Raw genomic sequence first — 21,601 nt, 5'->3', positions numbered from 1 at the left:
CACACCGCACACCCTGCACCCATTAATAGAAACACTTACCCTTCGGAGTCCCGCGGCGCAGCAAAGCGCTGCCGAAACCACTGAAAAAATGGCCACCGTGCCATTTTCCTGGTAATCTGCGCATGCGCTGTAGGCTCTGGGACAGCGCTAGGGTCCCCTAGCTTCTGGCTAGAGAGGAGGGGGCCCAGCCGGAGCCTGCACACGGGCCGCCTCCTTTCTAGAAACGCCCCTGATCCAGTGTGTGTGCATGTGTGGCATCCAGTGTGTATGTGTGGCATCCAGTGTGTGTCTGTGTGGCATCCAGTGTGTGTGTGTGTGTGTGTGTGTGTGTGTGTGTGTGTGTGTGTGTGTGTCATCCAGTGTGAGTGTATGTGTGTGGCATCCAGTGTGAGTGTGTGTGTGTGGCATCCAGTTTGTGTGTGTGTGTGTGATCCAGTGTGTGTGTGTGTGTGTATATTTGGCATCCAGTGTGAGTGTGTAGCACCCAGTGTGTGTGTGTGTGTGTGTGTGTGTGTGTGTGTGTGTGTGTGGCATCCAGTGTGAGTGTGTGGCACCCAGTGTGTGTGTGTATTGTGGCAGAGACAGCATTTTTCCATGTGAAAGTAATGTGGAGGATCCAGACCAGGTTTTGGAAGCAGTAGCAGAATCCCAGGTGTGTGATCAGCAGCACCTGGGATTTCCTGATATAAGGGTTTCCAGGGCAGAGTCACCTTGCTCTTGATGGTGGAATAGCTACCCAAGTGATAGGCCGGGTTGTGTGGGTTAGACTAGGGACCACTGGAGCCTATCAAGAGTCTGCTATGCTGAGAGTGCCTGTATGCTACTGCCTGTAATACAGACTGCATATGGATTTAACTTGCTATGTGGTGACCTGCTGTTCAAAATAAACACCGAAAGTGTTCATCTGAGACCCTGTGTTTGTGATCCTTGTCACAAGTGACGGAGAATGCGAGCAAGGACACTGTGTAAAGCAGAAACTGTTGGTAAGCATACCGGTGTTTAAACTGCAAGTTTTTCCCTTTTCTTTTCTTCCCCTCTGGTTATGCAGTGCAAGTGGCAGCCTTAAAGGGCCATAGCAATTCCAAAATCTCGCAAAAGGAGATATGTTAAGAAATTGACAGTATGTAGGTGTTCATATATTTTTGCTCTAATTTCCAAATACAGTTCTCTGGACTTGCCAATAAAACATCCCAACACTTACAGACTACACTTTATGTCCCAAGCAGTGTGATGACTTTGTTATTTTTTATGTTTTTTTTTTGTCTGAAGAATTAAACATAACCGAACCTTATATTTTACCTAGGGCTAAAAATAGATTATTTATATTTTATAGGCTATGTTATATAGTTTGTGAGATTGGAAAAAAAAAACATTCTACCTTTACTAATGTATAAACTTTGCTGATCCAGAAAAGATCAAAAAACATTCAGCCAGCTGAACACAAGCATTTCACAGTCCTAGAAAAAATAAATAAATAAATAATTAAATTAACCATTTGATTTAACAGACGTTTTTGCTTTTACAAATGTTATCTGAAAATTTTAATTTTTCTCTATTTTTTATTCAATGAAGTTAAAAACATTTAAAAACTATTTGAAATATTTAATAGAAAAAACAATATGGGGCTGTCATTATGTCCATAAGGCGCCATTTTAAAATTGTATCTACCACCCTACATTGGCAATTGAACAACCCCCCCCCCCCCCTGTTGGCAATAGAGCAATCCCCCCTCCCCCCCACCCCCCGTGGCAATAAAGCTCATTAAAATTACCCCGCCCCTTCGCAAGATAAGATACTTCGTTTTATAAACATGCCCCACCCCTAGTACAATAGTGTGTGTGTGTGTGTGTGTGTGTGTGTAGAAGAGAGCCACTGTTGTAATATACATACTGTTGGTCACCGCAGAGATCATAGTAAGTAGTATTCTACTACCTTTATTACATCTGAGTGGGAGCATCGAAAAACCTAAAGTCACCCATTCCAGACTTAAAGGGAAAAAGTTGAGGAGTTCAGATGTGATGAAGGATTTTATTTGCAACCATACATTTTTTTATTTTTTTTTTATATCTTTATTAATGGTCATAAGGTGTACATATAAGAAGTAAACAAAATTGTTAACAAAACAGAAAGCATCAATATCCTTCCATACAAGAAATATCAAAGTACCAGTTCAGAGAAACAAAATTGTCAACCATAAATTCTTAATCAATGGGCAATCCCATAAACAGTGATAAAGGGAGACAGAGGGATTAGAGCATTTGGAACATCTATAAAAAAAATTCTTAGGATCTAAATCAACTTACCATAGGGCAGGGCGCACTAGAAATGTTTCAATCAAACATATACAGTTATGGTACAACTCTATTAATATCAGCAGGACTCTGAGTATACGTACGGCAGACAGCACCAAGAGCAGTATTCAGTTTCTCCTTTGGGTTTTTGTTGTGTTTGGTTATGTAAGAAATTATCCGTCTTCTCATGACTGCCCCATATGCCCCACAAAACAAAATTGGGTTGTCCCAGTGTTCAAGATTAGCTTATACATATGCAGTAGTTGGGAGGTTGTCAAAAGGTCGACAATAACAATTTTTAATTTCATAATGTTGTCATTACAGTGTCGAGAGTTATGAAGTTGACATTGTTAAAATGTTGACAGGTAACATGTTGACATTTGAATGTTGATAGGTGAAATGTTAACTCTGTTAGAATGTCGACATTAGGGATAGACTATGGGCAAAAAGGTTAGTGTTAGGCTGTGGATGGGAGGGTTGGGTTTTGACTGGACTGTTGAGGGAGGTTAGTGATAGGCTGTGGAGGGAGATTAGGGTTATGCACTACAGGGGGAAAGGTCAGAGTTAGGCACTAGAGGGAGGGGTAGGGATTAGGGTTAGTGGTCAAATACTTACCGGTATGCCAGAGATGTGACCCGGAAGCAGAGCCAGTCCTAACTAATCTGAGGCTCTAGGCAAGATTTTGGCAGGTGCCCCCTAGCACCGCCACTAGTTCCGCCTCTGATCCTGCACCCCTTTCCCAGCACCAGCACCCTTCACGCATAGCAATACTCATTTTGGCACTCCTACCCCCTATATTTTAAATGGGAACAGTGCGCACATTCGGCACACAGCTCAAAAAGGAGCGTGTTCTTGCTGGGAAGGGGCATGGCCACCCAATTGTACCCCCAATTCAAATTATGCCACACAGTAGTGCAACTTTATTCATTTTATCATGTGATAGTGTCCCTTATTCACATTTCATCACACAGTAGTACCACTTTACCTTATATACGTTACTCCTCACAGTAGTGCCCCTTATTCACATTACATCACTCTGAATTGCTCCTTAGTCACATTACACCACACCATATTGCTCTTTATTCACATTACACCACACAGTGGTGCCATTTATATACGTTATGCCACACAATAGAGCACCTTATACACATAATGCCACACATTAGTAATGATACAAGTCTGAGGAAGCCGCCGAATACCCGGAAGTGGAGAGGCGGGGAAACATATCACGTGATCGGGCTGCAATCTGTGCTGGCTAGCAATCACCAATATCCATTAGCTTGGCTGTGGACACTGCTACACTGAAACAACAGCCGTCAAAGTAAGGAGTGAGAGGGAGCGCTCCCCGACTTGTAAGTCCATGTAGATCGCATTATTCTGCAGTTAACCATTGGACTCCATCATGTAAAGCCACCATATATTTGCTATACAAGGGAGGTAGGAGAGAAATCACCAGTGATATCAGAGGCAGTGTGCCTATAATATTGGATCTAACCACAAGTAGACTAACTCATTAATGCGAGTGAGTGACTAATACCAACAGTGAGAGAGATTGCATGCCCATTGATTTGAGACTCCAATTGATTTACTAACACCGGATTTTATATATTTATCAGAGAATATTTGATTATTTATCAATTACATTTTAATTTGTTATATTTATTATTATGTATAATATATGGCCATATATGTTTTGTCTGTGGAATTAAATATTTTTATTATTTAAATAATCAGACTGGACAGCGCTTCTTGTTAAAACTTCGGTTTTAAACCTATATATTTCTATTGTTTGCTGCTTAGGGATTTTGCAATAGCCCTTATCAGGATGCTGCAGCCCAGTCCTAGATATATACGTTTGCCAGCAGTGTAAGATCAGGCGCCAAGTATTTATTGTTTATTTTGTCCAGGCACCTTACTACTATACCCCCTGATGGCAGCCCTGATCGTGGGCGCAGGATGTATATAGTGGGCATGGGACAGTGAGGATATTAGATAGCTAGGATACATAGAAATATAAACTTTGACAGCAGATAAGAACCACTTGGACACGTACACTTGCAAACTAGGGATAGGTTTTGTTTGGAGCCAACTAAAAGGTTCTGGGAGGAAACTGGAGTACCTGGAGAAAACCCATGCAAGCACAAGGAGAATATAATGGCGCAGTATGTATGTAGTGGGCATGGGACAGTGAGGGTATTAGATCGCTATGAGGGGGTAGGATGTATGGAGTAGGCATGGAGCAGATAGGGTATTAGATAACTGAGTGTGTGGATATGAAACAGTGAGGGCATTTGATAGCTATGAGGAGGCAGTACATAAGGAGTGGGAATGGGACACTGAGGACATTAGATAGCTATGAGGAGGCAGTACATAAGGAGTGGGCATGGGACAGTGAGGACATTAGATAGCTATGAGGAGGCAGTACATAAGGAGTGGGCATGGGACAGTGAGGACATTAGATAGCTATGAGCAGGCAGTACATAAGGAGTGGGCATGGGACAGTGAGGACATTAGATAGCTATGAGGAGGCAGTATATATAGAGTGGGCATGGGACAGTGAGGACATTAGATAGCTATGAGGAGGCAGTATATATAGAGTGGGCATGGGACAGTGAGGACATTAGATAGCTATGAGGAGGCAGTATATATAGAGTGGGCATGGGACAGTGAGGACATTAGATAGCTATGAGGAGGCAGTATATATAGAGTGGGCATGGGACAGTAAGGACATTAGATAGCTATGAGCAGGCAGTACATAAGGAGTGGGCATGGGACAGTGAGGACATTAGATAGATATGAGCAGGCAGTACATAAGGAGTGGGCATGGGACAGTGAGGACATTAGATAGCTATGAGGAGGCAGTACATAAGGAGTGGGCATGGGACAGTGAGGACATTAGATAGCTATGAGAAGGCAGTACATAAGGAGTGGGCATGGGACAGTGAGGACATTAGATAGCTATGAGCAGGCAGTACATAAGGAGTGGGCATGGGACAGTGAGGACATTAGATAGCTATGAGCAGGCAGTACATAAGGAGTGGGCATGGGACAGTGAGGACATTAGATAGCTATGAGGAGGCAGTATATATAGAGTGGGCATGGGACAGTGAGGACATTAGATAGCTATGAGGAGGCAGTATATATAGAGTGGGCATGGGACAGTGAGGACATTAGATAGCTATGAGGAGGCAGTATATATAGAGTGGGCATGGGACAGTGAGGACATTAGATAGCTATGAGCAGGCAGTACATAAGGAGTGGGCATGGGACAGTGAGGACATTAGATAGCTATGAGAAGGCAGTACATAAGGAGTGGGCATGGGACAGTGAGGACATTAGATAGCTATGAGCAGGCAATACATAAGGAGTGGGCATGGGATAGTGAGGACATTAGATAGCTATGAGGAGGCAGTATATATAGAGTGGGCATGGGACAGTGAGGACATTAGATAGCTATGAGGAGGCAGTACATAAGGAGTGGGCATGGGATAGTGAGGACATTAGATAGCTATGAGCAGGCAGTACATAAGGAGTGGGCATGGGACAGTGAGGACATTAGATAGCTATGAGGAGGCAGTACATAAGGAGTGGGCATGGGACAGTGAGGACATTAGATAGCTATGAGGAGGCAGTATATATAGAGTGGGCATGGGACAGTGAGGACATTAGATAGCTATGAGGAGGCAGTATATATAGAGTGGGCATGGGACAGTAAGGACATTAGATAGATATGAGCAGGCAGTACATAAGGAGTGGGCATGGGACAGTAAGGACATTAGATAGCTATGAGGAGGCAGTACATAAGGAGTGGGCATGGGACAGTGAGGACATTAGATAGCTATGAGGAGGCAGTACATAAGGAGTGGGCATGGGACAGTGAGGACATTAGATAGCTATGAGGAGGCAGTATATATAGAGTGGGCATGGGACAGTGAGGACATTAGATAGCTATGAGGAGGCAGTATATATAGAGTGGGCATGGGACAGTAAGGACATTAGATAGATATGAGCAGGCAGTACATAAGGAGTGGGCATGGGACAGTAAGGACATTAGATAGCTATGAGGAGGCAGTACATAAGGAGTGGGCATGGGACAGTGAGGACATTAGATAGCTATGAGGAGGCAGTACATAAGGAGTGGGCATGGGATAGTGAGGACATTAGATAGCTATGAGGAGGCAGTACATAAGGAGTGGGCATGGGATAGTGAGGACATTAGATAGCTATGAGGAGGCAGTACATAAGGAGTGGGCATGGGATAGTGAGGACATTAGATAGCTATGAGGAGGCAGTACATAAGGAGTGGGCATGGGATAGTGAGGACATTAGATAGCTATGAGGAGGCAGTACATAAGGAGTGGGCATGGGATAGAGAGGACATTAGATAGCTATGAGGAGGCAGTACATAAGGAGTGGGCATGGGACAGTGAGGACATTAGATAGCTATGAGGAGGCAGTATATATAGAGTGGGCATGGGACAGTGAGGACATTAGATAGCTATGAGGAGGCAGTATATATAGAGTGGGCATGGGACAGTGAGGACATTAGATAGCTATGAGGAGGAAGTATATATAGAGTGGGCATGGGACAGTGAGGACATTAGATAGCTATGAGGAGGCAGTATATATAGAGTGGGCATGGGACAGTAAGGACATTAGATAGCTATGAGCAGGCAGTACATAAGGAGTGGGCATGGGACAGTGAGGACATTAGATAGCTATGAGCAGGCAGTACATAAGGAGTGGGCATGGGACAGTGAGGACATTAGATAGCTATGAGCAGGCAGTACATAAGGAGTGGGCATGGGACAGTGAGGACATTAGATAGCTATGAGCAGGCAGTACATAAGGAGTGGGCATGGGACAGTGAGGACATTAGATAGCTATGAGCAGGCAATACATAAGGAGTGGACATGGGATAGTGAGGACATTAGATAGCTATGAGGAGGCAGTATATATAGAGTGGGCATGGGACAGTAAGGACATTAGATAGATATGAGCAGGCAGTACATAAGGAGTGGGCATGGGACAGTAAGGACATTAGATAGCTATGAGGAGGCAGTATATATAGAGTGGGCATGGGACAGTAAGGACATTAGATAGATATGAGCAGGCAGTACATAAGGAGTGGGCATGGGATAGTGAGGACATTAGATAGCTATGAGGAGGCAGTACATAAGGAGTGGGCATGGGACAGTAAGGACATTAGATAGCTATGAGGAGGCAGTACATAAGGAGTGGGCATGGGACAGTGAGGACATTAGATAGCTATGAGGAGGCAGTACATAAGGAGTGGGCATGGGATAGTGAGGACATTAGATAGCTATGAGGAGGCAGTACATAAGGAGTGGGCATGGGATAGTGAGGACATTAGATAGCTATGAGGAGGCAGTACATAAGGAGTGGGCATGGGATAGTGAGGACATTAGATAGCTATGAGGAGGCAGTACATAAGGAGTGGGCATGGGATAGTGAGGACATTAGATAGCTATGAGGAGGCAGTACATAAGGAGTGGGCATGGGATAGTGAGGACATTAGATAGCCAGTGCCGTTTCTAGCGGCGGGCGAGCCGTGCAAACGCACGGGGCGCCCGCCGCGGCACTTTGTGTGTCCTTACCTCCTCTCCTCCCTCTTCCCGAGCGCTCCTGCTCGGGGGACGGAGTTTCGCGGAATGACGCGTTTGCGTCGTGACGTCACGACGCAAGCGCGTCATTCTGCGAAGCCCCGCCCCCCGAGCAGGAGCGCTCGGGGAGAGGGAGGAGAGGAGATAAGCCTGGAAGGAGGAGGCGGCCGGCGCGAGGGACGTGAGGCGGCGGGACCCGAAGAGCGGGAAGATGTAAGTTTTATCTCTCTCTCTCTCTCTCCCCCTTCCTTCCCCCCCACTTGACACCTGCCTGCCGCACTGTGTAAAATGGGGATATCTGCCTGCCGTACTGTGTAAAATGGGGGCACCTGCCTGCGTACTGTGTAAAATGGGGATATCTGCCTGCCGTACTGTGTAAAATGGGGATATCTGCCTGCCGTACTGTGTAAAATGGGGGCACCTGCCTGCGTACTGTGTAAAATGGGGATATCTGCCTGCCGTACTGTGTAAAATGGGGGCACCTGCCTGCGTACTGTGTAAAATGGGGATGCCTGCCGTACTGTGTAAAATGGGGATATCTGCCTGCCGTACTGTGTAAAATGGGGGCACCTGCCTGCATACTGTGTAAAATGGGGATATCTGCCTGCCGTACTGTGTAAAATGGGGATACTTGCCTGCCGCACTGTGTAAAATGGGGACACCTGCCTGCCGTACTGTGTAAAATGGGGGCACGTGCCTGCCGCGCTGTGTAAAATGGGGATACCTGCCTGCCGCACTGTGAAAAATGGGGACACCTGCCTGCCGCACTGTGTAAAATGGGGATATCTGCCTGCCGCACTTTGTAAAATGGGGACACCTGCCTGCCGTGCTGTGTAAAATGGGGGCACGTGCCTGCCGCGCTGTGTAAAATGGGGATATCTGCCTGCCGTACTGTGTAAAATGGGGATACCTGCCTGCCGCACTTTGTAAAATGGGGGCACCTGCCTGCGTACTGTGTAAAATGGGGATATCTGCCTACCGCACTGTGTAAAATGGGGATACCTGCCTGCCGCACTGTCTAAAATGGGGATACCTGCCTGCCGCACTTTGTAAAATGGGGACACCTGCCTGCCACGCTGTGTAAAATGGGGACACCTGCCTGCCGCGCTGTGTAAAATGGGGACACCTGCCTGCCGCGCATGCTTTTTCTTTTTATAGCTATAGGGGGGGGGACGCAATTTATTTTTTATAGCAATGGGGGGGGGCGCATTTTGAAATCTCGCACTGGGAGCCAAATTGTCTAGAAACGGCCCTGTAGATAGCTATGAGGAGGCAGTACATAAGGAGTGGGCATGGGACAGTGAGGACATTAGATAGCTATGAGGAGGCAGTATATATAGAGTGGGCATGGGACAGTGAGGACATTAGATAGCTATGAGGAGGCAGTATATATAGAGTGGGCATGGGACAGTGAGGACATTAGATAGCTATGAGGAGGCAGTATATATAGAGTGGGCATGGGACAGTGAGGACATTAGATAGCTATGAGGAGGCAGTATATATAGAGTGGGCATGGGACAGTAAGGACATTAGATAGCTATGAGCAGGCAGTACATAAGGAGTGGGCATGGGACAGTGAGGACATTAGATAGCTATGAGCAGGCAGTACATAAGGAGTGGGCATGGGACAGTAAGGACATTAGATAGCTATGAGCAGGCAGTACATAAGGAGTGGGCATGGGACAGTGAGGACATTAGATAGCTATGAGCAGGCAGTACATAAGGAGTGGGCATGGGACAGTGAGGACATTAGATAGCTATGAGGAGGCAGTATATATAGAGTGGGCATGGGACAGTGAGGACATTAGATAGCTATGAGGAGGCAGTACATAAGGAGTGGGCATGGGACAGTGAGGACATTAGATAGCTATGAGGAGGCAGTACATAAGGAGTGGGCATGGGACAGTGAGGACATTAGATAGCTATGAGCAGGCAGTACATAAGGAGTGGGCATGGGACAGTGAGGACATTAGATAGCTATGAGGAGGCAGTACATAAGGAGTGGGCATGGGATAGTGAGGACATTAGATAGCTATGAGGAGGCAGTACATATAGAGTGGGCATGGGACAGTGAGGACATTAGATAGCTATGAGCAGGCAGTACATAAGGAGTGGGCATGGGACAGTGAGGACATTAGATAGCTATGAGCAGGCAGTACATAAGGAGTGGGAATGGGACACTGAGGACATTAGATAGCTATGAGGAGGCAGTATATATAGAGTGGGCATGGGACAGTGAGGACATTAGATAGCTATGAGTAGCAGTATATATAGAGTGGGCATGGGACAGTGAGGACATTAGATAGCTATGAGGAGGCAGTATATATAGAGTGGGCATGGGACAGTGAGGACATTAGATAGCTACGAGGAGGCAGTATATATATAGAGTGGGCATGGGACAGTGAGGACATTAGATAACTACGAGGAGGCAGTATATATAGAGTGGGAATGGGACAGTGTAAGTTTTTCTGACCACCTCCCCTACTCTCATTCTCTCTATGAAGCAGCACTTACAGACTTTACTGTGGGTTCTTCTTGGTTCCACACTTCTCCCCTCTGTGAAAATTGACTCCCGATGGGCACAGTGTCAGCCCTTCTTCACAGAATGATGGTTGCACTGTAATGGTCATGTTGGGGGCGTGGCTATTCAAAGGGAGGTGTGGCTTTCCAGAGGGGGGCGGGGGGTTTGTCTGGAGGCTAGCGCTCACAGCAGGTATCAGGGGTTTTGGCTCTGGGGGCTAAAAACCCCTAGGCTAGACTAACATAAGGATGCTGATCAGCTGCTCTGTTTACATGTGTAATACAAAAGGAGCAGCCGGTGAGCATCCTCTATCTCTCATCTGCCAGGGATGTATTTACACTACAGTGTACAGGCAGCTGGTGGCCACTGAGGGCTTAAATCACACCAGCCCGGGGGCAAGTAACACCCTGCCCCCCCCCTTCCCACACACACACACACACACACACACACACACACACCCCGGCCCAGCACAGCCCAGCGCAGGCAGCCCACCCAGAATGCCAGCACTCCCGCACCAGCACCTTCAGCCAGCTGCACTTCTGTGCCTGTGCTCCCGGCGCCCTGCTACAGCCGTATGTCCTGATCCCCGCAGCTCGTGACTCCCCACCCGCAACCCGATCAAAAGATGCTCTCTGATGGGGGGAGGGGGGTGGTCTTGCCGTGCCGCCTCCAGCAGGTGCCGCCCCTAGGCACGGGCCTCATGTGCCTAGTGGGAATCCGGCACTGGTTATATTGTTTCTGTGTAGGGTAAATACTGGCTGCTTTATTTTTACACTGCAATTTAGATTTCAGTTGAACACACCCCACCCAAATCTCTGTCTCTCTGCACATGTTATATCTGCCCCACCTGCAGTGCATGTAGCTTTGCCCATTAGCTAACAAATTTGCTGCTGCGATCAGGTCTGGATTAGGCCCCTAGTACTGTGCATACACTGCACCATCTTGTCACTGTGCATGAGCGATGCAGCGGTTCACAGCTTTGTACCACTTAGATCCATTGTGATCTGCTAAATACTGTACCTGCCCCAAAAGCATTTCCAGAGTGATGCTGCACCACTAGCTACATTCTACATACACTCACCGGCTGGTGAGCTGCATGACATGATCATCCCACTCCACTCCATCAACCAGTGTGTAACAGAGTGAGTTGGCTATACCCATTACTACTTCAATAAATTAACTCCACTGGTTCAGCAACTAGGCTGTTCATAGTGTTAAGGCATCCACTGGTGTGTACAGTTACTATGCTCCATCTCAAGTGTGTACACACATTTTCCAACAACCAAAGCCCAAATAGTGGAAATGATCAGGCGTGCAAGAGATCTATCATGCACTGGTTATACGGGGTGTGTCCAAATGTCTGTGGATGTGGGTATGCCCCGTGGGAGTACAGGGTCTCTTTAAATGCTTCCCTTGCTTGCTGAATGAGACGTGAGCTCGCATCTCAGGGACAAGTCTCCACCACCATGACAGTAAGGATTCCTAGCCAGACTGCCAACACACGGGTGCATTGTAGAGATGTGCACTTGAAATTTTTCGGGTTTTGGTTTTGGGTTCGGTTCCGCGGCCGTGTTTTGGGTTCGACCGCGTTTTGGCAAAACCTCACCGAATTTTTTTGTCGGATTCGGGTGTGTTTTGGATTCGGGTGTTTATTTCAAAAAACACTAAAAAACAGCTTAAATCAAAGAATTTGGGGATCATTTTGATCCCAAAGTATTATTAACCTCAAAAACCATAATTTCCACTCATTTTCAGTCTATTCTGAACACCTCACACCTCACAATATTATTTTTAGTCCTAAAATTTGCACCGAGGTCGCTGGATGACTAAGCTAAGCGACCCTAGTGGCCGACACAAACACCGGGCCCATCTAGGAGTGGCACTGCAGTGTCACGCAGGATGGCCCTTCCAAAAAACACTCCCCAAACAGCACATGACGCAAAGAAAAAAAGAGGCGCAATGAGGTAGCTGTGTGAGTAAGATAAGCGACCCTAGTGGCCGACACAAACACCGGGCCCATCTAGGAGTGGCACTGCAGTGTCACGCAGGATGGCCCTTCCAAAAAAAACTCCCCAAACAGCACATGACGCAAAGAAAAAAAGAGGCGCAATGAGGTAGCTGTGTGAGTAAGCTAAGCGACCCTAGTGGCCGACACAAACACCTGGCCCATCTAGGAGTGGCACTGCAGTGTCACGCAGGATGGCCCTTCCAAAAAACACTCCCCAAACAGCACATGACGCAAAGAAAAAAAGAGGCGCAATGAGGTAGCTGTGTGAGTAAGATAAGCGACCCTAGTGGCCGACACAAACACCGGGCCCATCTAGGAGTGGCACTGCAGTGTCATGCAGGATGGCCCTTCCAAAAAACACTCCCCAAACAGCACATGACGCAAAGAAAAAAAGAGGCGCAATGAGGTAGCTGTGTGAGTAAGATAAGCGACCCTAGTGGCCGACACAAACACCGGGCCCATCTAGGAGTGGCACTGCAGTGTCACACAGGATGGCCCTTCCAAAAAACACTCCCCAAACAGCACATGACGCAAAGAAAAAAAGAGGCGCAATGAGGTAGCTGTGTGAGTAAGATAAGCGACCCTAGTGGCCGACACAAACACCTGGCCCATCTAGGAGTGGCACTGCAGTGTCACGCAGGATGGCCCTTCCAAAAAACACTCCCCAAACAGCACATGACGCAAAGAAAAAAAGAGGCGCAATGAGGTAGCTGTGTGAGTAAGATAAGCGACCCTAGTGGCCGACACAAACACCGGGCCCATCTAGGAGTGGCACTGCAGTGTCACGCAGGATGGCCCTTCCAAAAAACACTCCCCAAACAGCACATGACGCAAAGAAAAAAAGAGGCGCAACGAGGTAGCTGTGTGAGTAAGATAAGCGACCCTAGTGGCCGACACAAACACCGGGCCCATCTAGGAGTGGCACTGCAGTGTCACGCAGGATGGCCCTTCCAAAAAACACTCCCCAAACAGCACATGACGCAAAGAAAAAAAGAGGCGCAATGAGGTAGCTGTGTGAGTAAGATAAGCGACCCTAGTGGCCGACACAAACACCTGGCCCATCTAGGAGTGGCACTGCCGACACAGAGGTAGCTACAGCCGTGGACTACCGTACTGTGTCTGCTGCTAATATAGACTGGATGATAATGAGATGAAATCAATATATATATATATAATATCACTAGTACTGCAGCCGGACAGGTAGATATATTTATTATGTAATGACTGATGACGGACCTGCTGGACACTGTCAGCTCAGCAGCACCGCAGACTGCTACAGTAAGCTACTATAGTAGTATGTATAAAGAAGAAGAAAGAAAAAAAAAAAACGGGTAGGTGGTATACAATATTATATATATATTATATACAATTATATATATATATATATATATATATATATATATTAAACTGGTGGTGATTATTAAACTGGTGGTCAGGTCACTGGTCACACTATCAGCAACTTGCAAGTAGTACTCCTAAGCAGACAATCACAATATATATTATACTGGTGGTCAGTGTGGTCACAATGGCAGTGTGGCACTCTGGCAGCAAAAGTGTGCACTGTACGTTATATGTACTCCTGAGTCCTGCTCTCAGACTCTAACTGCTCCCCACTGTCAGTGTCTCCCCCACAAGTCAGATATACATTATACAGTCACACTATCTATCTATCACTTCAGCAAGTAGTAGTACTCCTCCTAATGCTCCCCAAAATTACTACTGTGTCTCTCTCTACTCTAGTCTCACTCTCTTCTCTATAAACGGAGAGGACGCCAGCCACGTCCTCTCCCTATGAATCTCAATGCACGTGTGAAAATGGCGGCGACGCGCGGCTCCTTATATAGAATCCGAGTCTCGCGATAGAATCCGAGCCTCGCGAGAATCCGACAGCGGGATGATGACGTTCGGGCGCGCTCGGGTTAACCGAGCAAGGCGGGAAGATCCGAGTCGCTCGGCCCCGTGTAAAAAAAAATGAAGTTCGGGCGGGTTCGGATTCCGAGGAACCGAACCCGCTCATCTCTAGTGCATTGTACCTTCTTCTACCCTCTCCCGGCTCCTCCGGATGCTTTTCAGAATCACTTTGTTTTTCTCGACGTAATTTAGGTCTATATTCCAGAAACATGGGGACAGATTACAAGGAAAACAAAGTGATCGCTTAATTCCAAAATGTATTTTCTGCCAAACAGGAAGATCTGGGAGGACTGTATCACAGTGGGATGTTCCTTTCTACATAATTACGGTCAGGAATTAGACTGATAGGTCACATTCTGTTCCATCTGTTTAGTATCAAACTGTATTGTGATCCACAGTGTTATGGCAGGAATGTGCACTGGCCAACATCTCCTCTAACGCCCAGGAAATGGGCTGTCACCGGGCCCAGTATTAGCTGCCCCTGTATAATGTAACTCTCTACAGCACAGACACAAGGAAGCAGTATCAGGAGGAGACAGAAAGGACGGCTGAGACATCTCAGAGGTAACAACTCTTATTGTAATAAGATAATTCCTGTAGAAAATCACCTACATAGAGCACTCTCTTCACCTCCACCTTAGTCCTACAGTACACAATTATACACAGTATGGTACAGGTTGAGTATCCCTTATCCAAAATGCTTGGGACCAGAAGTGTTTTGGATATCGGATTTTTCCATATTTTGGAATAATTGCATATCATAATGATATATCATGGCGATGGGACCCAAGTCTAAGCACAGAATGCATTTATGTTTTATATACACCTTATACATACAGATTGAAGGTCATTTTAGCCAATATTTTGAATAACTTTGTGCATTAAACAATGTGTGTGTACATTACATACACACAATTCATTTATGTTTCATATACACCTTATACACAGAGCCTGAAGGTCATTTAATACAATATTTTTTAATTCTTTTGTGTATTAAACAAAGTTGGTGTACATTGAGCCACAGAAAACAAAGGTTTCACTATCTCACTCTCACTCAAAAAATTCCGTATTTCGGAATATTTGGATATGGGATACTCAACCTGTAGTGACAGTGACAATGAATGGGACACCTGGACCTGTGTACAAGTGTTGTATTTATAAATCCAATATGTGGAGATGGTCTAGTACAGGACACATTGGGGAGATCTACCAAAGCTACTGTACTGTACATACAGTACATACATAGGTACAGTGGTTTCCCAGTATGAATCATGGGGGAGATTTATCAAATCTTGAAGAGAGAGACAATGTAAAGAGAGATAAAGTACCAACCAAGGAGCAGGGCCGTAACTAGGGGGGGCTAATGGGGCATGCGCCCCGCGTGCAGGATTTGAGGGGGCGCCAAGGAGTTACAGAGGAGCAGGTTTTTTTTTGTCTTTTACCGGCAGTGCTGTGCTGCTCCAGTGAGACAGCAGACCGCTCCCGGGGGAATGGCTCTGACCAACCTGTCTGCCAACAGCTGGCGCTGACGCTGTGCGTGTTAGCTCCAGTTCCTGGGATCTCTACTATGCCGGCTTTAGGGGATGTAGTATAGTGATGTAGTGCAGTGTATAGGGGAATATAGTGCATTGATGAAGTGTTATGATATAGTGCACTGTATGGGGACACACAGAGGAGCATGTAGTTGAACACATTGGCGGGGCATGTGACACATAGGGCATTTGAGGCACATAAGGGAATATTGTCCAATAGTATTCCCTTTTTAAAAAAATTCTGATAATCTGATTATTTAAGTCTGAAAGGTTTTGTTTTTTGTATTCTTTTTTTTATTTTTATTATTTTTTTGGGGGGGGGGGGGCGCGAAAATTACTACCTTGGCCCGGGTGGCGTAAATCCTAGTTTCGGCCCTGCAAGGAGCTCTTAAATGTTATTTTACAAACTGTGTTTGAAAGGGTGTGGTTCATTGGGTCGACCCCAACTAGGTTGTCAGTCACTATTGGTCGACAGTGAGTAGGCCGACACCTGAAATAGGTTGACATGGTCATGATATCGACATGGAAAAGTTCGACATGGAAAAAGGTTGACATGAGTTTTTTATTTTTTGTGGGTGTCGTTTTGTTCTTTAATTGACTGGGAACCCCAATTAATGCACCGTGTCTCCTCGAAAGCCTCTTTCTCATTGCTGCAGAACAGAAATAAGTTCTTAGCCCATTTGGCACAGGTTACTATTCCCAATCATAGTCCACGTGGATTGCAAAGTAAGAAAAAGTTTTAACGTTTTTTTAAAACTCATGTCGACCTTTTCATGTGTTGACATTTGCCATGTCGACCTATTGATTGTCGACCTAAAGACTATGTTGACCTAATGACTGTCGACCTAAGTGTGGTTGACCTAAAGACCGGATACCATTTGAAAAATGACAGTCGCTGATTGTGTGGTACTTTATCTCTCTCTCTACTATCTGTCTCCAAGATTTGATAAATCTCCCCCATGATCTGTACTGGAAAAGCACTATATGAATGTATGTACAGTACTGTAGATAATGTAATTATCTTTGTATATGCACGAAGCTTAGGCAGAACCAAGTATATATAACGAAGATGCATGTACTCCTATACCTGTAAGTGCCGCATTGTTTATATATGTGCAGTTTGCTCTCCACCTCTGAATGGGCTAGGTGCTGACGCTCTTTCTGTTGAACTCTACTGACTTGGGTGGTCATTCCGAGTTGACCGCTAGCTGCATTCGTTCGCTATGCAGCGATGAGGCAATAAACTGCACTTCTGCGTATGCGGCGCAATGCACACGTGCGTCGTACTATTACAACGAAAGATGTAGTTTCACACAAGGTCTAGTGAAGCTTTTCAGTCGCACTGCTGGCCGCAGAGTGATTGACAGGAAGAGGGCGTTACTGGGTGTCAACTGACCGTTTTCAGGGAGTGTTAGAAAAAACGCAGGCGTGGCCGGGCGAACACAGGGCGTGTTTGTGACGTCAAAACAGGAACTAAACAGTCTGATGTGATCGCAAACGCTGAGTAGGTTTAGAGCTCCTTATTTTGTTGCATCATTTTCTAGTGAAAAATATGTACAAATGATTCATATATAAGTATAGACGCCACTGACTGACCATGGCTGGTATTCCGGAATCGTTTCTTGATGAGAACTTTTGTCTGAGAATCTTTCATGAAACAATCAGTCGGAACTATAATCTGTTTAGATACTTTTGGAGGATTGCCTGTGTGAACAATTTACTGGAAATTCTTCATCAAATCACTTTGGGGCCCATTTATTAACATTTATTAACATTATTTTTACTAAAATAATGTGAAAAAGGGTGTTTTCACACCCTTTTCACATTATTTTAGTATCACCTGACTGTATTAAAGGGCATTTGGAGCAGTTTTCATGAAAAACTGCTCCAAACCCTTTAATTGTAATATTTTTTCGTAAACCACATCGCATTCCCCATACTTATAATGGGAAATGTGATGTGACCGAATTTACTAAAATAAAAAGAGTAAAAAAATACCGCAGTGTGCCCTGTGATAATCTCGCCAGCTCAGGCTGTCGAGATCACAGGGCAGCACTGCTATGTGCACCCTTTTGCCCAGCTTTCTCTGCCCCTTGGCAGAGAAAGCTGAGTGGGACCCGGCAGTGTGATCAGCTATGTGTGTCCGATGGACACACAAGCTGATCACTGATTAAAAAAAGAAAAAAAAGGAAAAAAGAAAAAAACACACTCACCTGTCCAGGGAGCGGGTGTCTGCTGCTCCAGTGAGCGCTGCCGGGTGGCGGGTCCCCCATATGCTGCGGAAGAAGGACCCATGGCCCGGCAGCCTCCTGAAGCAGCGAACACTGGCTCCTAGACTGGTAAGTTTAAATCCGGGGTGGTGGGAGCTCTTTTGCGTGCAGGGGTAGTAGCGATGGGGGGGGGACCCGGCGGCGGTAGCGACGGGCGGCAGCGAATGCGCAGCAGGACATCGGGGTATTTTTTACGAAAAATACCCCGATGATGCTGCGGAGAGGCATCGCAGGGATAGAGCTTGAACGCAAGCTCTGTCCCTGCATGCGATAATTGATACATCCATGCAATGTACTAAATTATCGCAGTGCGAGTTGGGTCGAGTTTATCACCTGTCATCCGCATCATCAGATGGTGATAAATAGACTCCTTTATGTACAATGTATACTGCACAACATTCATTAGTGTATTAGGGGCATGACATTTTTCCTATGTGTCAGCAGCTTCCAATTTATTGAAAGACGCAGATAATTGGTGATTCTAAATCTGTGGATAACAGAGAACAGTAGCTCACAGTATGATCAATAGCAAAGCCCAAGTTCTGATAAAGTATAGAAATGGTTTAATCACACACGAAGCCTTTTGTGATAATGATAATGATGCACCTATAACAGCGGTTCCCAAACTGTGTGCCGTGGCTCCCTGGGGTGCCTCGGGACACTTGCAGGGGTGCCCTGGGTTGGTGGTCCAGGACCAATTCAAATTATTCATGGTCAATATAATAGGCAAAACTAGTGTTAGTAGCTGTCAGTCATAAAATATGGGGACAAACAGAAGCAAATCCTGTCCCTCACCACACAACTGACCCTAAGGATGACATATAAATGCGATCTACTTAATTTAATATTTCTTTCTAAATTTCTCAATAACAATTTTTTGGCCTAGGGGTGCCGTGAAAAAAATTCTGATACTCTAGGGTGCCGTGATTCAAAAAAGTTTGGAAACCACTGATCTATAATATAATATCCCACTAAATAGTTATATTATAAATACTTTTCCGTATGACCTTATGGGGCATATTTATCAAATAATATTTGCGTCATAATACCTGCAATTACTAAGGATCCCATGAATTTATGAAGGAGGGACCGCAGCAAGATACCTCCATATCTTCCGTGGTACTTCCGTGTCCGGCAGCAGCTGCAGCCCCATAGGTTTCAGTGTCAAAAGCAGGATTTCTAGAGGGGGGTTTCCAAATGCAGTCCACGCTCTCCCACTCTGCAGAACATTGGAGCAAGTGCGGGAGTCTGGGTGAGCGGTAGAAGAACCTATTAACGATCTTGGACATTAATGTATATTGGCCCTCATTCCGAGTTGATCGCTCGCAAGGCGAATTTAGCAGAGTTGCTCACGCTAAGCCTACGCCTACTGGGAGTGTATCTTAGCTTCTTAAAATTGCGACCGATGTATTCGCAATATTGCGATTACAAACTACTTAGCAGTTTCAGAGTAGCTTCAGACTTACTCGGTATCTGCGATCAGTTCAGTGCTTGTCGTTCCTGGTTTGACGTCATAAACACACCCAGCGTTCGCCCAGACACTCCCCCGTTTCTCCGGCCACTCCTGCGTTTTTTCCGGAAACGGTAGCGTTTTTATCCACACGCCCCTAAAACGCCGTGTTTCCGCCCAGTAACACTCATTTCCTGTCAATCACACTACGATCGCCGGAGCGAAGAAAAAGCCGTGAGTAAAAATACTATCTCCATTGTAAAATTACTTGGCGCAGTCGCAGTGCGATTATTGCGCATGCGTACTAAGCGGAATTTCACTGCGATGCGATGAAAAATACCGAGCGAACGACTCGGAATGAGGGCCATTGTATGTATACACTCTATACCAGTGGTGGCCAAACAGTCGATCGCGATCGACTGGTCGATCGCGGACATGCGACCAGTCGATCGCGATACGCCGCCCAGCCACCCGAAGCCGCGCCTCTCCTGCCCTCCGCTCCCGCTCTGTCTCCTCACAGTCTGACGGCCGAGTGTATAGCTCAAATCAGGTGCCGGTTCGTTAGCCAATGAGAGCTCGCGGACCGGCACCTGATTTGAGTCATACACGCTGCCGTCAGACTGAGGAGGCAGAACGGGAGCAGCAGGCAGGAGAGGCGCGCGCTGCGCTCACCACACACCAACGGTGAGCTGTTCTATAATCTATACATGTCTGGCACTGGGGGAATATCTGGCTCTGCAGACACATGGCACTGTGGGGGCATATCTGGTACTGTTGGGGCATATCTGGCACTGTGGGGCATGTCTGGCACTGTGGGGTCATGTGTGGCACTGGGGGCATATCTGGCTCTGCGGGCACATGGCACTGTGGGGGCATATCTGGCACTGTGGGGCATGTCTGGCACTGTGGGGTCATGTGTGGCACTGGGGGAATATCTGGCTCTGCGGGCACATAGCACTGTGGGGGCATATCTGGCACTGGGGGCATATCTGGCACTGGGGCATGTCTGGCACTGCGGGGTCATGTGTGGCACTGGGGGCATATCTGGCTCTGTGGGCACATGGCACTGTGGGGGCATGTCTGGCACTGTGGGGTCATGTGTGGCACTGGGGGAATATCTGTCTCTGCGGGCACATGGCACTGTGGGGGCATATCTGGCACTGTGGGGCATATCTGGCACTGTGGGGCATGTCTGGCACTGTGGGGTCATGTTTGGCACTGGGGGCATATCCGGCTCTGCGGGCACATGGCACTGTGGGGGCATGTGTGGCACTGTGGGGTCATGTGTGGCACTGGGGGAATATCTGGCTCTGCGGGCACATGGCACTGTGGGGGCATATATGGCACTGGGGGCATATCTGGCACTGTGGGGCATGTCTGGCACTGTGGGGTCATGTGTGGCACTGGGGGCATATCTGGCTCTGCGGGCACATGGCACTGTGGGGGCATGTCTGGCACTGTGGGGTCATGTGTGGCACTGGGGGAATATCTGGCTCTGCGGGCACATGGCACTGTGGGGGCATATCTGGCACTGGGGGCATATCTGGCACTGTGGGGCATGTCTGGCACTGTGGGGTCATGTGTGGCACTGGGGGCATATCTGGCTCTGCGGGCACATGGCACTGTGGGGGCATGTCTGGCACTGTGGGGTCATGTGTGGCACTGGGGGAATATCTGGCTCTGCGGGCACATGGCACTGTGGGGGCATATCTGGCACTGGGGGCATATCTGGCACTGTGGGGCATGTCTGGCACTGTGGGGTCATGTGTGGCACTGGGGGCATATCTGGCTCTGCGGGCACATGGCACTGTGGGGGCATATCTGGTACTGTGGGGGCATGTCTGGCACTGTGGGGTCATGTGTGGCACTGGGGGAATATCTGGCTCTGCGGGCACATGGCACTGTGGGGGCATATCTGGCACTGGGGGCATATCTGGCACTGTGGGGGCATGTCTGGCACTGTGGGGTCGTGTGTGGCACTGGGGGCATATCTG

At 47.0% G+C, this 21,601-nt stretch overlaps 2 protein-coding genes across 11 annotated transcripts in view; one reads left to right on the top strand and one right to left on the bottom strand.

The window, feature by feature from the left end:
* Nucleotides 1–21,601, bottom strand: part of LOC134981001 (zinc finger CCCH domain-containing protein 11A-like) — a 144,063-nt gene that overhangs the window by 109,925 nt on the left and 12,537 nt on the right. For 2 of the 10 annotated variants that reach the window (XM_063948076.1, XM_063948079.1), the window contains exon 1: nucleotides 1,379–1,457. The exons of the other annotated variants lie outside the window; for them this stretch is intronic. The gene's annotated coding sequence lies outside the window, so the exon portion shown is untranslated. Of the gene's footprint in view, nucleotides 1–1,378; nucleotides 1,458–21,601 lie in introns of those variants that run through there. 10 annotated transcript variants of the gene reach the window in all.
* LOC134981003 (C-reactive protein-like) overlaps nucleotides 14,762–21,601 on the top strand; it is a 38,503-nt gene continuing 31,663 nt past the window's right edge. Inside the window, exon 1 of the mRNA XM_063948083.1 lies at nucleotides 14,762–14,919. The gene's annotated coding sequence lies outside the window, so the exon portion shown is untranslated. The remainder of the gene's footprint in view (nucleotides 14,920–21,601) is intronic.

This window comes from Pseudophryne corroboree, chromosome 12, assembly GCF_028390025.1.
Source record: "Pseudophryne corroboree isolate aPseCor3 chromosome 12, aPseCor3.hap2, whole genome shotgun sequence".
In the NCBI taxonomy this organism is placed as follows: Eukaryota; Metazoa; Chordata; class Amphibia; order Anura; family Myobatrachidae; genus Pseudophryne; species Pseudophryne corroboree.
The sequence above is the reverse complement of the archived record's forward strand: the minus strand, read 5'-3'. Positions and strand labels throughout refer to the sequence as shown.